This window comes from Dioscorea cayenensis, chromosome 13 (assembly GCF_009730915.1).
Source record: "Dioscorea cayenensis subsp. rotundata cultivar TDr96_F1 chromosome 13, TDr96_F1_v2_PseudoChromosome.rev07_lg8_w22 25.fasta, whole genome shotgun sequence".
In the NCBI taxonomy this organism is placed as follows: Eukaryota; Viridiplantae; Streptophyta; class Magnoliopsida; order Dioscoreales; family Dioscoreaceae; genus Dioscorea; species Dioscorea cayenensis.
This window is the reverse complement of record NC_052483.1, coordinates 7,940,304-7,946,052: the sequence shown is the minus strand read 5'-3', so window position 1 is coordinate 7,946,052 and position 5,749 is coordinate 7,940,304. Positions and strand designations below refer to the sequence as shown.

General features: G+C 35.0%; 1 pseudogene; it reads right to left on the bottom strand.

Annotated features, from left to right (window-relative positions):
• Positions 1 to 3,050: 3,050 nt before the first annotated feature.
• On the bottom strand, positions 3,051 to 4,917 carry LOC120274566 (annotated as a pseudogene).
• Between the last annotated feature and the right edge of the window lie 832 nt (positions 4,918 to 5,749).

Here is a 5,749-nt window from a genome sequence, read left to right as displayed (position 1 = left end):
ACACATGGTTTAAGCATGATCGTGCTTAGGTCGTGTCAAGCTCGAAGACAACCCTTTTTAACTCCAGTTTCTAGGGTTTGCTCTGATCTTTGTTGGTTGATTCTACTCTCCACTAGAAGGACTTTGAGGAGGTGAAGATTAGGCTTCACCACACCTTCTAAGGGGATCAAGGAAGAGTTGGAGGCACAAGAGAAGTGGGGTTAAGCATACGGAGCTCAGCAAGGAAGATTATCTTGAGAAGAAGGAAGTCAGGTCTTCTTTCTCTGATTCTTCATCTATGTTTTCCTTGTTGTACCCATCCAAGAGGGGCTAACGTCCACGGTGCCCCGGGATGTGAACTATGCCATTTTGTATGCTTTGACTACTTGATTTTTAAAGCTTACGGAGTTCTTTTGATTTCTTGTGTTTAATCTTGTATTTGCATAACTTGATGGTTTGAATTGCACAGTTGTTTAGGTAATCTAGTTATCTTAGTAAAACTTGGTGTATTTATGAACAATAGATGCAACATTGCTTTGAGCACACACTTGAACCATAGAATGTACCTGGTAACCTTTAGAATCAAGTTAGCATGCTATAACTCATAGGAATCATCCCGGGGCATTGCTCTTTTGTTGTTGAAAACACAATCCTAATCCCCAGTCGCTAACATCATTCTCTTCTTCATTTTCAGTTTTTAATTTGATCTTATTTCAATCTTTAACTAAACATCAGAAGATAAATTAGTACTTTAAGTCCAGTCCCTATGGTCCGACAACCCTACCCCCTCTCGAGTTATCAATTTACTACTTTTGTGTTACCCGTGCACTTACGGAGACCACATCAGGGGGTCCACAAAGCCATTAAATAAACTTGAAGTATGTACATAAAAAGGAAAGATATTGAATTGCTCCTATCATTTAAGTTTAGATGCTTAGAATTAGCTAGTGTAAAAGGAAAGATATGTTTGTGTCTATGAGGTAATTTAAATCCTAGAATTAACATAGTCAATATTCCAAATCCTCAATTAAAATAATCAAGTATCAATTAAAAAAAATAATGTCAATAATATATTAGTGTGCCATTGGTCCTAAGAACCAGTCCCTGACTTCACTCACGCTTTACCAAAGCAACCAAATCAATTTTACTGTCACATTGTTAAGATTCACAAATATTCACTCACCAATGAATCTCAAACTCTACTTATCTCTAGAATCATAAACAGGGGCGGAGCCACCTATACGAGAAGGAGGGTAATTGCCCCCCTTTAGTTTTGAAAAAATTTATTTTCATTTAAGGTTTTTTTATCATATTATATAATATATTTTTTTAATATTTCATTTGCCCCACTTCTATTTTTATTTATTATAAGTTATGATAGGAATATTTGTATTTTCACCCCTATAAAAATATATAATTATATATACGCTCTTATAAAATTATATTTACATGTCCATCCTCACAAGTCACAAAACATAAATATTTATTAGTTACCCTTTACTTTTCTCTTTGAGAGTCTTTGGAAGAGAAAGCCAACGAAGTCATGCTTTCGTCTCATCCATAGGAATCTTTGGCCATTTGTTTCTCATCTTTATCTTGATTTCTCACCCTCATCAGTCATCACCACCAAGCTCCGGCGGTCCGGCCTCCGGGATTTGGTACGCTATCTCCCTCATTTTTGTCTTCAATTAGGGTTAAGAATAAGGTTCTCATCTTCAATTAGTCACGCTCTCATCTCATCCATAGGAATCTTTGGGAATTTGTTTCTCATCTTCACCTTGATTACTAGCCCTCATCACTCATCAGTCATCTCCACCGAGCTCTGCCCTCCGGGATTCGGTACACTATCTCTCATTCTCTCACATCTTTGCCTTCAATTAGGGTTAAGAACAAGGTTTTTTTTTTTTCATTATTTAGATTTTAGGGTTCTCATCATTAGATTCTTTCACACCTTTTCTAATTATTCTTTGATCTTGTGTTGGATTTGGATTAATTGAAATTTAAGTATAGGAATTTTGTGTTGAGATATTTCAATACAATGGACTTTAATTTTTTATCCTTATTTATGTAGAGATTTATGGAGCTGTATTTCAAGAAAAAAACAACAATAGAATTAGAAATGTCGCAAACAATAAAAAATGAAGACAATATGGTAGATTCTGAATTTCATGGCTCAAAGAGGAGCCACATGAAATTCAATTCAGGAAATCTTCCTTCAGATCCTGGATTACGAAAGCCTATTATTGATTGTATTCCAAATTTGATTTACAAGATTTTATTTGGCCCCCTTATAAAAAATTTCTAGCTTCGCCACAAATCACAAACACTCCATCACTCACTCTCGATTATGAATTTAGTAAATAAAGAATTGATGGAATTTATTTGTTAGGCAAAATATTTTATAACCTTTTTTGTTACTAAATAAAAATAAAATATTTTTATTTTATTTTAAAATTAAATAATAAAATCAATTAGTTCCCTAGCTAGCTTTAGCTATAACATAAAATAATAAAATATTTTTGTTACGTTATAACAGAGCTATTCTAATTCATATCCCTTAAGAAAACATTATTAATGATTATTATGATAACATGATTAGATTTGGGTCTTTTGGTTTAAAAGTTATGATATATGTTCATGGTTTGAGTTACTTCTTTGATCTTGAATCAAGCTTTATGCTTTTGAACCTTTTACTTAGTTTGTATTAATAACCACAATTTATTCAATTAATTTCATGCTTATAATTTTAATTACAATCACTTCCATTAACAATTTTAACTAATTATGATTCTCCCCCAATCAAGGTTTGATCTCTTAATTGTAAAAGGCTGTATTTAACTTTCAAATAGAAAAATATTTCAAACCATGTAATTGGGAACCTTGTAGTGCAATGGAAGTGTATCTAATCAACCAAACGTGTTGAGCATCATACTTCCCATCATCCACAATTGGAGGACTTAATTAGCGGACTAGTTCCACTTTTTTTGGTTAAATAACTCAATATTACAAACATGATTGACATTTTATAATAAATGCTAATGAAGGTTCATTAAAGGGGAACACAATCCTAATCGGTAATAATATTCCAAGCAAACCAACAACATCGAGCAACAATATAGTGTTCCTTAATTAGTAGGCAATCAATCTTCTTTGTTTTCTTCAGCTTCTTTGTCTCCAACCTGCACATCACTTCCCATCATCCACTTGGAGGTCATAATCAGCGGACTAGTTCCACTTTTATGGTTAACTAACTCAATATTACAAACATGGGTTGATATTTTATAATAAATGCTAATGAAGGTTTATTAATGGGGAACACTATAGTAACCAGTAATAATATTCCAAGTAAACTAACAACATCAAGCACCACTATAGTATTCCTTAATTACTATGTAATCAATCTTCTTTGTTTTCTTCGGTTTCTTTATCTCCAACCTTCACATCATTCACTGACTTCTCTGCGTCTGTCTTTACCTCCTTCTTCTCTTGCTCTCCTTCTTCTTCCTCATCTATCTCATTCTCAGACTTGCATTCTTTCAGAGCCTTAACAAGACTCTGCAGGCAAAGATCAGCTTGATCCTCAGACTCATTCTTTGGCATCAAATTCTCTGCCACGTCAGCAGGACTCATCTTCTTCTCCTTCAACAGCTCATGAATACTATCAAACAATGGATGAGATTCCACTCCAAGATAATTCTTAGCCAACACCTTAAACCCTTCATACCCACAGAATCCCAATTCAATATGCTTGTCCATCCTTCCTTTCCTTATCAATGCAGGATCAAGCTTCTCAATATGGTTGGTGGTGAAAACAATCAACTTCTCTCCACCACATGCAGACCATAATCCATCTATACAATTAAGCAACCCTGACAGAGTAACCTTGCTCTCCTCCTTACCAGGAGGACCACCCATGGCCTTCTTCTTCTCCTCCTCCTCCTTATTCCCCTCTTGCTGGTCTCCTCCGGTCTTGCGCTTCCCTGATAAATCCAAAGAACAATCAATATCTTCGATGACGATTATCGACTTGCTTGTAGTATTCAACAAGAGCTTCCTCAAAGCACTATTATCCTTCACTGCAGTGATTTCAAGATCATAAACATCATAATCCAGCACGTTAGCCATGGCTGCAATCATAGTGGATTTCCCAGTTCCTGGAGGACCAAAAAGCAAGTAACCTCTCTTCCATGGCTTCCCAATCTTGGCATAGTACTCCTTGCTCTTGCTAAACTTCACCAAGTCTTGAATGATCTCAAGTTTCATCTCAGGCTCCATGGCCAGGGTTTCAAACGTGGCAGGGTGCTCAAACGCAACATGACTCCAAACCAACTTCCTAAACTCACTGTAATCAAAGTTTGAGCTGTTGGTGTAGAGCTTTCTCTTCCTCTTCTGCACAGCAATGGCCTTTCCCTGTTGGATAACAAGAGAAAGATAAGAGTCATTGACAATTGCTCTATGTCTCCAGTGAAACGTCAGACGGTAAGACCGTTTGTCATCGTCTGTCGGGTAGAAAGATATGGTCTGTCTGTTGGATGATATCTTGTTTGAGTACCACTAGAGCTTGATACCACGCAACTCATCAGTGATCTCTTCATTCTCGGCCATGCTGAGGATGAGCTTATCACTGTCATGGCCCATCTCAGCTTTGAGACGTTTGGCGCGTTCGGAGGTGGTGTTGGAGAGGTAGGACTCGATGGCAGTGTAGGCCTCACTGCGTTTGAGCCGTTGGCCGACGTATTCAGGGAAGCTGATCTCTATGTATGGATAGATGAGAGTAATGAACTTTGTGTAGCATTTGGAGAAGTAGTTCTCAAGCTGGTTTGGAAAGTATTGCTTGCAAACTGCCCACAAGAACATTAAGCTTGCAATTGTTGAGCCTACACCGGCGAAGCTCTCACTGTTTATTATTTTTATCTTCTTCTCTTTTTTGTTCTTGTATCTCTCTGGTTGTGTGATTGTTGATGGTGCTCTTGAGTGAGTTATATATAGAGGTGATCGCTGGTCTTTGAATTATTCAAAGAGTGATCATCATGCATGGTTTGTGAGTAGCCGACAATGTTGACTAGTTGTTGGTGTAATTGTTTGTTGTTATTATTATTATTATTATTATTATTATTTCAGGGTTTTAATTTCAAATAATTTTTAATTATGTAATAATTTCTGTAAAATCTGGTCATTAAACTTCCTAGGACTAAAGGCTAGTTCTTTTAATTTATTGTTATTATAATTAGTTTTTAACTTCTCCTTACTTAACAATTAGTATTTACTCCTCATATATATGGATAATTTTTCATATAAATCAATAGCCTTTTGATTTATTGGTAAGACATTGCTTAGCCTTATATAAAATATTTATTTAAAAAAGAACTCAAGATCAAACTATAAAAGCTCATGTAAAATGACGGCATAAGTGCGTGTTGATCTTGCGGATATGCTCCATATCTATACACGTCTTTAACTTCTTTTAAATTGGGATGCTTGCCTTTTTTTGTCAAAAAAAAAAAATCATATAAATCTCATCAACATAATGTTTAATTTTTTTCATTAAAATAAATTTATTTTTTGTTATTTATTTTTTTAGAATTTTTTATAATTTTTGAAGTATTTTATTGAATTTTTTTATTAAAAAAACCAGTACATCGAGGTGAAATACCAAATTTCCGCATTTGAATTTTCAATATGAAAATTGGTTGACGTACTGATGAACACTACAGAAATTATGTGATTATTGATGTTATGGAAGACAAGATTGCTTGGAGTAGCACGAGTT